Genomic DNA, 11791 nt, shown 5'->3' on the forward strand with positions numbered 1-11791 from the left:
ACACACACACAGAGCGTGCTTTGCTCGCCACGCACGCGCACCCAGCGTGCTTTGCTCGCCACGCACGCGCACATACTGCTTTGCCCACCACCCGCGCCCACACACTGTGCTCTGCCCACCCCCGCACGCACGCACAGAGTGTGCTTTTCTCACCTCGGGTGCGCGCGCGCACGCGCGCACACACACACACACACACACACACACACACTCACACTCACTATGTGCTTTGCTCACTCTGCATGCGTGCGCTCATGCGCACACACAGAGCGTGTGTTTTGCCCCCCCCCACACATGCTCTGTGTGCCGGCATGGCCCTGTGCTCCTACAGTCCAGCAATGCAGCCGGAGGCCACATGGTACTGGAGGCAGCAGCCTGCAGGGAAACCAGCTGCAAAGAGATGTGGTAGGTAGTCAGGGGTCCCATCCAGCTGGCCTCTCTCCTGACTCCTGCTGGCTCCCCTGGGGTCCTACTGCCCCTGACTCCTGTCATCTTTGGTAGGCAGCCAGAACCAGATTAATATTAATTTTTGAAACTTCTTAGGTGCCCTGCAGCCCAGATAGAATGGTTTGGTGTGCCGGACTTGGCCTACACCTGCTTTACAGGATATGGAACCAACTTCCAGGGGAAGTGGTGATGGCTCCTACTTTGGGGGGTTTTAATAGGAGGCTCGACATTTACCTGGCTGAGGTCATTTGAGCCCTGTTTTCTCTCCTGCCCAGGGCAGGGGGTCGGACTAGAAGATCTACAAGGTCCCTTCCGACCCTACATCTATTTATCTTTGTATCTATTTAAAAACACTTCTACATTTAGAGAAATACCCCCACAATATTTCAAATCCCTTTTCTCCAAGCCATCAAGTCCCTGAACCTTCTTTATGAAATAAGTGTGAGAAGCCAATGTTTCTGTTTTTCCCCAATTCCCTGTAATGGCTGAACCACTTCTGCTGCAGCTTTGCAAAAATTTCAATACAACGGTGACATATAACATGGGGAAGTTGAACCTAAACAGTGGATGCTTGGTTTAGTTACAAATAAAGGAAGATTCTATAAAAGGAAGCTTTGGCCAACTTTAACAAGCCACGCAGTTCCACCTAGACATCTTCAATCTTTACTTAATTTGTTTTATATAACTCCAAAACGGGCATATGTATATAAAACCCAGGAAGATCCATGTTATATACCAAAGTAGTAAGTTTTATGGTGTGTAACCTTTCATAAAAACAAAACAAAATCCTACACTAAGCTTCACTGACAGATACACGGATACTAAGAAAACTAGCAGAGAAATTGCAAAGCTTAACTGAAGAACTTTGCTTGGAATAAAAAAAAAGCAGTCTTCACCTCTTGGTCTGAAGTTCTATTGCATTTATCAAAATAACTTTTTTGCTCTGACATTTGGTAATGAAATTATTGACCTTCAGAACTTCCATATTCATTGGCCAAATACAGCAGTGTAATGAAAAAGTAGTCTCTCTACCAAAATCAGAAATATTACAGATATATTCTTGTATCTCAGGATAAGCTACTTTCTTAACTATTTTACCTTTCTAAACAGCCCACAGCATAGCATTTTTTCCCCAAACCCACATCTTAAAAAGTTTTATATTTGTCTTCAGAATACCACAAGTCTTAAACAAAAACCTTCATAAGTCATATCTTGTGCTACCATAAAATCATTAAATAGGAAACTTTTCCATTATGATTATTTAAACCAAATTATGATTTACAGATATTATTCACTCACCATCTCCAGCAGGTAGTCCTCGCTCTTTTTTCTCATCACATTTGTTGCATTCACTGAAGTAAAGCAGTAGAAACATATCCAGAAGGACCCAAACCAATGAGGTGGCAAGGACCACCTTGCAATATGCAAATTTTCTCATGGCACTTTAAGTCAAATACAAGAATAAAAAAACATAAATAGAAAAAAGTCAACAAGACTGCTCCAATCCAGTTTGAGACCACGTTCTGTATCTGAAAAACAAAACAAAGAACAGAAATTACAAAAAACTCCAAACATCAACTAAAAGACAGAATTATGTTTTAAGCTAATGAATGTAAAATAATAATTTTTAAATTTATATAATGGTCCAAAGGCAAAAAAGTGAAATTACCTAGACAGTGAATAGAGCAGGGCCATCTAAAGCAGAAAATAGCTGAGACTTGTATGTATTATGTTAACACTTATACGAAAATGTCAAGTTGCCCATCTCCTCAGTACAAATAATTCTGCCATTTCTTGGGTAGCAGTACAGTTGGCTAGGAGATGATTTTTTTAGTAGTTCACAAACACTTGATCTAAATAGTAGAGTGGGGGGAAAACCCAACTTGTTGCCAAAGGTGGGGAAGGGGAGGAGAAGGAAGATGGAAAGACTACAATCCGTGACAGTCTCTAGTGATAGTTGTTGAAAAAGATACTCAGCTGTGAAAGAGGCTGAATCTTTCGTTAAGATTACAATGACAGAGTAAGCAACAGCATTATTTCAACTGCAGCATAGCTGAAGAACTGTGGAAATCTGGTCCCATTTTGCTACTATTTCCAAAACAAATGTTTACTTCTACAAGCAAGGGGCAAGCTCATACAGAAAACAAATCTGCTACATTCAGATCTTTAAAAAGGAGGCAGGTGGTGGTAGTGGGTGATCTGATTACAGATTTCCCTCACTTTATGCGGGTTCTGGATGTGCGAATTCGCTCTTATGCAAGACCCTTTTTATACCAAAAATTTGTTATACGAACGGTAAATTCACTCTTGTGATATTGGTGTGGTGGAAGCCCACAGTCAGCTGCTTTGTGCAGGTGCATTGTAGGAGTGACATGCACCAAAATATAGTCTCCTGTGAGGATCTGTGCTCCTCGCTTGTCTGCAACATGTGTTTCTGTAGTTGCCAGCCCCATTATGGTAGCATTCACCACCACCCTGTGCTTTTGTATACTGTCTGCTACTGGCGAGTACCAAATTGGTCTTGTAAAAGTGGAAGAAATGGGTCTGGGGCGCAGTATAGTCAAGGTCTTGGAGAATATCCTTATTTGTCGCATTGTAAAGTGGGTTCCCTTCATGTGAATTCAAGTTATGCCCCGTTTTCCAGGAATGCATGTACAGCATAAAGCAAGGGAAACCTGTATTAGGCATATGGCAGCTAAATTTGTGATGTCTGGGAGGACTACATGGTAACCAGTGTGCCAGGGGAAAAGGTAGCAGACCTCACATGATACACAGATAGGCTGCTAGGGAGTGCTGGGTTGGAAGTTGGCAATCATGGTTTATGTGGGTACCTATGACATGGGGAATTGTAGAAGAGAGGCCCTAGAAGCTAAATTTAGGCTGAACTCTAGGACCTCCACGATAGCATTCTTTGAAATGCTTCCAGTACCATGTATGGGGCTAGATACACAGGCAGAGCTCCAGAGTCTCAATATGTGGGTGAGATGGTGTAAAGAGGATGAGTTATGTTCATTAAGAACTGGGGCAGCCTGTACAGGAGGGTTGGGTCTCCACCTGAACCAGAATGGCACCAAACTGTTCAAACACAACATCTAAAAGGTGGCAGAGCAGCTGTATGGAACAGTACACGGTTCAGACCAGAGATGTGGGGCAGAAGGTTTTCTGGGAAATTTTCCAGTGCTTTATTTTTCCATGGGAAATTTTCCATTTCTAAAAATTCATTGTTTCATAAAATTCATTAGTAACAATGAATGGATGCCAATACAATATTAGGCAAGCTTGGCAGTTTCAAAGTTGTAATTAATGTTTTTCAAGTGATTATCCCTAGGAAGAATGAGAGAGTACAAATCAACAGAACATATATGTAAAACAGGAGGGAGAGTACATACACTCAAATAATAATGCAAACCTAAAATCAAGGTCTAATTGGCTCTGCAGGTCAAATCAAAACCAAATCTAAAATTCTTATTTCATTTTAGACTACAAGTGAAAGCAAAACCAAAACTAAAAACTGTGATTAATTTTTATTTCACTTTCAGTTCAGCAAACAGAGCAGAACAATGTAATGGAAGTACTGTGTATTGTCTACATTTTTACAAGTATTCCAATAAAGTAATTTATTTCCACATAAGCCTTTGAATTTGTTTGAACATAATATTTAAACCACATTAAAAAGTATGCTGAATTGAATTTTTTTCCTAATCAAATATTTCATTTCAAATACTTGTGGCTATTGGGGCATAAAATTAACATGGGGATGCTTTTTTAGTTTTGTTGCTAAATATATTCTAATATTATAAAAACCTTACTCTGTCTGCCCTTCCATCCATAACACTTTATTTGCACTCTGATTGGCTGACTGAAACAACCAATCAGAGTGCAAATACAACGTTGGGACAGGTGGCAGCAGCACAGCGGAGCACCACCATGATGGCGGGGACACAGGGGACGGAGGCGGCAGCAACAGAGTGGACAGAATGGGGTGGGGGGCAAGGTCAGCAGGTGGTGACAATGGGGGCGGGGGGAGGTGAGGCCACCAGAGCTGGCCTCAGGCCCCCCCCGGCTTCTTGGAGGTGGCGACGACGACGACGACAGCATGGGGGTGGAGCAGGGTTGGGATGCCACAGGGGGAGGAGGGGCCAAGGCACCTGGCACTAGCCTTGGCCTGCCCCTCCTCCCTTTTATCATAGCTGCCTGCAGGGCCAACATAGCAGCAGTGGGGGGGGGAGAAGCGAGATTAAGAGCACGTAGAATTGTTCCCCTGGGCAATGTTAACCAAGTCCTCCACATTTGGAAGCATCTATCCAGTTTAAATTTAGCTACATTTCATAACAGTGTCCTAAAAGTAAAATAATGCTCCAACCCAGTTTTGATCACCAGAAACGTGATTATTTTTATATATTAAAAACTCAAAATCAAACTGGCAGGAACTGTATCAGAGAACATTTGTACAGTTAGCAGCTGGCTACATAACACTTGAGGAAAGTCCAACTAGAAGTAAGGAAATTTGAACTAAAATTAAATACAGTTTAAAAAAAATTAAGATGGATTTTTCAGATTCATGTCATACTTTCTTTTCCTACATGTGAAAAAAAAGAGACTACTGTTCATGCACTGTCTGTTGCTTATAACCAATGCACTGTTTTCTTGTATTCCCCTGTCTATGCACCTCTGTTGTTCCTCTGCCCATGACTAGCGATCCTAGATTGCAAAGCATGCATACAAGGGAAGTTTGGGCCTTAAGTGACAGAAAAGTTCAGCATTACTACATTAAAAGTGAATGCTTTACTTACAACAAACACCGATTCAAGTAAAATATTAACAATAAGCATAGTAAGTGGATACAGCTGCCACAGTGGCAAATTGTTGGACGCATAAAGTAAAAAAGCCTCAACTACCAACAGCTATTTGAAATGCAACTTAATGACTTAAATGAAAGCAGTCATTGAATATGTTTTGATGGCTTTAGTTACAAAGCTCACATTTACCTATTTTTCAACAACAAATGTGTAAAAATTTTAAAAAGCAAACATTTTCAATTACATTTTGCTCCATTCCATTTAATTTAAAAATAAGTTTTATACTGAAGATTTTAATCAATTGCCAAAGATCAGAAATCAGAAACAAGCTTTGGGTTTCTCCAGTTATGCTGTTTTCAAACAACAAATACAAATTTGCCTTTATGAAAATAATTTCTAGCAATGCTAAATGGTTTATTCTGGGTAGCAAAACTCAACCAAATGCTCCTGTGCATCCAATTAATAAAATGTTAAGATTTATCTACGAAACCCTTCTGACACATGCAATTTCCTTTCTGGGCAATTTCCTCTGCTTCCTGCTCCAGAAGTCTCCTCATTATATGCATTGTTTCTATGTACAAAACCCCTTCCTGGAGCATTTCTTGCAAGGATTGTATCATCAGTTACAACCACTGTTGGGAATAGACTTAGTTTCTATTTAAATGAATCCAAAGAGGTATTTAGTTTCTTTAAGAAACCAAAATAATATATTTATCTGGAAAGAAATGCACTATGACTTCTGCCTTCTTGCTATAACCAACAACAATTTTAAATCACAAACTATAAATACCTGAGACTTCGCAATTTAAGTAATAAATATGAAGATATATGCAAATTAGAAGGGTAATTTTCTCCAATTACTGGTAGGAGGGTAAGTATTTGAAAAAATGTATTAGTTCAGAAAGCATAGATAGTGGTCTAACTAGGCGTTTCTAGCCATGGCGCACACATCTTGTACTAAAGAAGAAAGTCCATCAATCGTATAACAGATCTTTGAAAGCTAGATAGCAAAGGTAGCAATTACCATCTTTGCCTCTATGCACTTCAACTGCATTGTGAATATTACATCCCACAGTCAGACCTAGGAACTGGAACTGTAAACTTAGAGAAGGGAACATAAGCACTACAACCTGTTCTAGAAACTAAAATGAGTTAAGGTGGGAGATAAGTAAGGCAGAAGTTACAATGTGCTCCAGCATTCAGGTGTAAGAAACTGTTTTCCTTGGGAATCCAGAGAGGAAAGCTGTCCCAATTGCTAGAGTACAGCCTGGGAGGTAGGAGAGGCCCAGACTGTTTTCTACTTTGCCATAACATAACCTGTATGATGCAAGACACTTAAATCTCTGCCTGTTATCCAAACACACACAAAAATCCACATTTCTAGGTGGTGAGGGATATCTTTATTTTCTGGATAGCAGAATTATAAATATAGAAGTAATACAGTTATCTAAGAGGGATGGTAAATATATCAGTCTACTGCTTAAAATAGTACCATAACAGTTTTTAAATAAAATGTTAATTTCTTGTATAGGGAAACATTGTTATTTTGTTTGTACTGTGAACTCACCAAGTGAAGCCTGAAGACTAAGTTTCAACAAGATTTTCAAAGAAAAACTGGGGAAAATTGATTCATTTCTAGGACAGGTTGTTCACCATGGCCCTATGTGGTGAATGAAGGTGTCTACTAAAAAGCAGTGGAAAAAGATACAGATGTTTCACACAACTAAAATGAGGAGAGACAGAAAAAAAAAAAAAAAAAAACTTTCAGATTAGGGACCAGAGACTGCAGCAGTGCAACTTTGAAAGGTAGCAAGAGCCAGAGGGTATATGACCCAAGAACCATAAAGTCACCTAGACTTATGGTACCAAGACACATAAATCAAAGAGTTTGATTTGTCCGATTCATAGCACATTAACTGTAACAAGTGATAAAAAACCAGTTTGTCAGCTTCATGCTATAAGAAAACATGACTGGTCCTAGGGTCAGTAATGAGAAAATGCTCTCCTCTGCTAATGAACTGAATTAACACAGATCCCTCAGACAAATGAGGCTGCCTGGAGCCCCACAGCATTTTTCTTTGTTTTTTTTCCCTGGAAGTAAAAGATTTCAGGAGCGATTTTAGAACAGAGACAGACAATTATTTCGGGTGGAGGGCCACTTACTGAGTTTTGGCAGGCTGTTGAGAGCTGCAACAGTAGCCCTGCTCCTTGACAAGTGCCCTGCCCCCTAGTTACCATCTTGGAATCAGAAGTCCTGCCTCCTAACCCCTGACTTTTGCCACCAGAAGTCCCTCCCCTTGCCCCCTGGAAATACTCCTTTCAGCAAGGGGGTTTGCCATCTTGGAACTAGAACCAAATTATATTCTAAAAATCAAACATCTACTACAACATTCATTAATTTGATTTCCAGAAATATTTTTGTCCTGATTTACATGCATGCTCCTGTTTGCCACCACTCCCCTTTCCCTCCCAACCCCGCCTGCCACCGCTGCCCTTCTCCTGCCATTTTCCCATTCCCCCTACCCCAACTCTGACACTATGTCCCAGCTGCACGACCTTAACACAGGATGCAGTAGGAGCCGGCCTGGCCAGGCCAGTATTGTACAGATCCACCCAAGACTCATGGGGACAAAGCCAGCTCCTGCTGAGTCCTGCGGCCCAGCACTGCAGCCAGGAACCATATGGTGCTAGAGCAGGGGCGGGGGGACGGAAAGGAACAGCGGCAGCAGTGGGCAGGAAAGTGGGTAAACGGCAGTGGTAGGTGGTTGGGGGGGGGCAGCAAGTAGGAGCAAGCGAGTACATGGGAGCGCAGTGACAGCTGGGCAGGAGAATGGGGCCCGCAATGGTGCACACCAGTGGGGACTCAGAGCAGAGCGGCAGAAGCTCATGGCCTGGGTTGACACGGTGGGTTTGAAGCTGGGCTGGACTGGGCCAGCAGGGAGAACGGGGAGCCCACCTGGCTCCACAGACTCCCTGCCAGCCTAGACCCCACACTCCACCCTGGGCCCCCGCCAGCGCTGGCCCCGGCACAGACCCTGCTCTCCCGTCAATGTGTCAGTGCGTTCCTGTGTGCCCACCCCCTTCCGCTGCCTGCTGCCATGATTTACCCGCTTTCCTGCCTGCCACTGCTGCCGTTCCTCTCTGTCCCCCCAACTCCAGCACCACTCAGTTCCCAGCTACAGTGCCAGGACCGCAGGAACCAGCCTGGCCCAACCCTGAGGACTGGGGCAATTGCTTGTGGTCCTCCCCCTGCCTCCCCCTTTCTTATCTAAATTTCCCTCTCTGGCAGAGGGAGGTGGCAACAGCCCCAGGGTCCCAGGCCAGAAGAGGCTTGTGGTGCAGGGCTGGGCAGGCGTTGCTGCTGTGGCTGCTGGGTCCTGCTGCCGGCTCCCCCTGGGTCCTACTGCCCCTGGCACCTTGTTATCTTTGGCAGGCAGCCAGGGGCAGATAAATATTAGTTTTCTAAAATGTTTAAGGGTTCTGCAGGCTGGACAGAATGGCCTGGTAGGCCAGATTTGGCCCACAAGCCATATTTTGCCCACCCCCGTTTTAGAATCTTGTAATACACAAAGAAATGAATGCTAACTTAGCTTTCTCTTAGGATCTCTAGATTCTTGTGGAATCCAAGACTTAAAAACCTGGTACTAAATTGAGGGAGATGAAGAAACACGCTGCTGGAGAAATCTTAAGAGATCATAACAACTGGTGCCAATTAGTTCTGGAACTGCTAGATGTAGGTATGTGGACTGGGGTCTGAGTTTCCCATCTGTAACAAAGAGGTAAATTAAATCAAATGACATGTTCAGAAGTGGGTAGAATCAAAGCTGTCTTTTGTATACAGAACAATTTTTGAACCCTAAAATCTAAAGGGATAGTGAGGCAAGGCTCAAAAACTGAGTAGAATACCTATAGCTCCTCCCACTTTCATACAAAGGGTTCATATGGAACTCAGACAATTTATCTCCTCTTAATGACCCACGTCCTTGGACCCCTGCAGTCATATTCAGCAATGAATGGAAATATTTGTAAAACAAATATTTGTAAAACTAAGTATAATGGTTTCTATTTTTAAGATCAAGTGAACTCCAAAAGGCTATTTGCACCAGGAATGCAAAGAAGTGGAGGAGAAACATACACCTTGTAAAGAACAGGAATGAAAGCCCTTTTGTTCTTAGCACTGAGCTATAATTTAACTGCATGACTGCACTAAATAATTGAGGAACTTGTAGCTTGCACTGACATTTTTGCAGATGAAATATAAAATGCCTTTTTTAAATTACACAATCTTGATGGATCCACCATAAAGATGCAAATTAATCTAGAATATGAAGAAAGGGGGAAAAAGTGTAACCTTAAATATGGCATATTTTTGAAGGTCAGAAAACTACACATACACAGAATACATGATCCACTTTATATTACAGGAAAAGGTCAGCTTTAAATTAGAACGTCTGAATACTGTATTATTTCATTTCACCCCAAATTTGATCCTCTGATAGCTGCAACTCATAACAAGTTGGATGCCAGCTTCTCATAACTACATAACTAACCACCATCTGCCACCATGATATCATTTTCAGGTGCTGACCTACTTCATCTTTTTTGCATAAGTAATTGTCAACACATAAAACTGTATAATCAAGACCTGACAAAAAGATTATACTACTGCACTTACTGAACCAAAACATAAGTTTCCATCTATACACCGTGTTTAAACACAGATACAAGCTTGATATCAAGCCAAATTCTGTTTTAGCAACATTAAAACTAAGAATAAGTTGTAAAAGCTATTAGAAAAACTATAAAAAGTGAGGCTGTCCATTTATAAACATGACTGGTTAAGAAGTATGAAAAAGCATTCTAAAAAAAACATTTACCTGCTGTAACTTTGTGAAATTGACAGATGCAGCTTATGTTAATTTCAAAGCAGACTAGATTTTAAAAAAATCTTTACTGATTTTTCTATAGTATAGGGATGAGAAAAGGGGGACAAATGAAGGTATTAAAATAAGGATAAGCTTTTATAAGTTCCAGGTTGCTAGTCACTTCCAACCAGGTCTAAATTTGAACTAAGGTAACATGATCTGATAGATACTTGATGGTGTACATGAACATGAAGTTTGCATTCTCAACCCAGTTACTACAGATGTACCAGTCTTTGATGTTTATTAGTTTCATCTACAAATACCAACTTTTTAACAAAATATTGAAGAACCACCAGTTATGGAGGAGCATTCATAAGACTTCTAGCCTGGCAAGAAAATACACCATATTTCCATTCAACCATTTGTTTTAAAACGTTACCCCACCTGACACCAATTTACTTCATCCAGATAATCTGCAGCTTGGTCATGCAGCTCACAGCAGCCTCCTGCAAGCACGATCAGGGCTCTAAGTTTTCCTGGCAAAAGCAAAGACTTCTCAGTAGCATCTTCAGTGGACATCTTCAAGAAGTACTGTAATACTTTTACCATTCAGCAAGCAAGGCTGAACTGGTACATTGTGTAAAGAATTATTATTTTAATTTTCTACTTGCTTTTGTAAGTTATATTGTCTCTCACTGTAAGCCTCTCTGAGCCTTTGTTGAGAAAGGCCATGAAAATCACACAAATCTAGTAGAAATCCTTAACCTCACAAACTCCTCAATTGCTGCAATCCCATCATTACTAACTTGCTTCTCAAAAAAGACTTCCTCAAACTTGGTGAACCAGCAGAAGTCTCAGAGAGCCAAATCTGTTGAACAGGAGTTCACAGCCTTAAAACAAACAAACAAAAACAAAACAAAACCAAAAAACCCAAACAAAAAAAATCCACAAACCAATGAAGCCTCAAGAAGCAGCATCCTCAGCTCAACTTCCTATAGCACCTGGTCACAATGGTTTCTTGAAAGGATAGTAGCTCACTAGTGTACTATTCCTCATTGATGGCCTTGCCCATTGAGGGATACTCCATCAAAATCACCTCTGCACTCTCCAAAAAACTATGGCCACAAGCTTACCAATTGATGCCATCCTCTTGCATTTCTGAGGAATTAGAGACTACACACCCTTTTATTACAAGCTCTGCAATTCATTCTTAAGACTGGTGAACATGTCTCATTATGAGTGACAAATCTTGCTTATGACTCTTCTCAGTTCATTTGAAATGGCACCAAAAATTACTTTAAAAAGTCATGTTACACCAACCACACACACTTCTAATAGTCACTCAGTACTCCAGGCATCTCTCCTCCTGACACTTTTATCATGCCAAAGTCTTCACAATGGATGTCATGCACTGACCCATGCTGATTATTCCCCTCTTAGCTGTGCCTAACTGTAGACTTCTGTCATTTATCACCTTGTAGCACAGCATCTCCCAGTGTTGCCTCTGTGTCTCTATCCGTTTCCTTTGGGGCTCAAGCCTTTTTTTATGGACATATGCGATCATCAGAATGGGCTGGGCCTGGGGCAGGGACAGCACCACTGATTGCCTCAGAGATGGAGTCAGAGCTGCTGCAGAGGTAAGTGGCAGGGGAGGTAAGGCCAGTGAGGGGAGAGCAGGCGGGG

The 11791-nt window shown here is 41.6% G+C and overlaps 1 long non-coding RNA gene across 1 annotated transcript in view; it reads right to left on the reverse strand.

The window, feature by feature from the left end:
* Positions 1-115: 115 nt before the first annotated feature.
* Positions 116-11791, reverse strand: part of LOC112551366 — a 75173-nt gene continuing 63497 nt past the window's right edge. Inside the window, exon 3 of the long non-coding RNA XR_003095658.1 lies at positions 116-1973. This is a non-coding gene — a long non-coding RNA (uncharacterized LOC112551366). The remainder of the gene's footprint in view (positions 1974-11791) is intronic.

This window comes from Alligator sinensis, unplaced genomic scaffold (genome assembly GCF_000455745.1).
Source record: "Alligator sinensis unplaced genomic scaffold, ASM45574v1 scaffold1140_1, whole genome shotgun sequence".
Lineage (NCBI taxonomy): Eukaryota > Metazoa > Chordata > Crocodylia > Alligatoridae > Alligator > Alligator sinensis.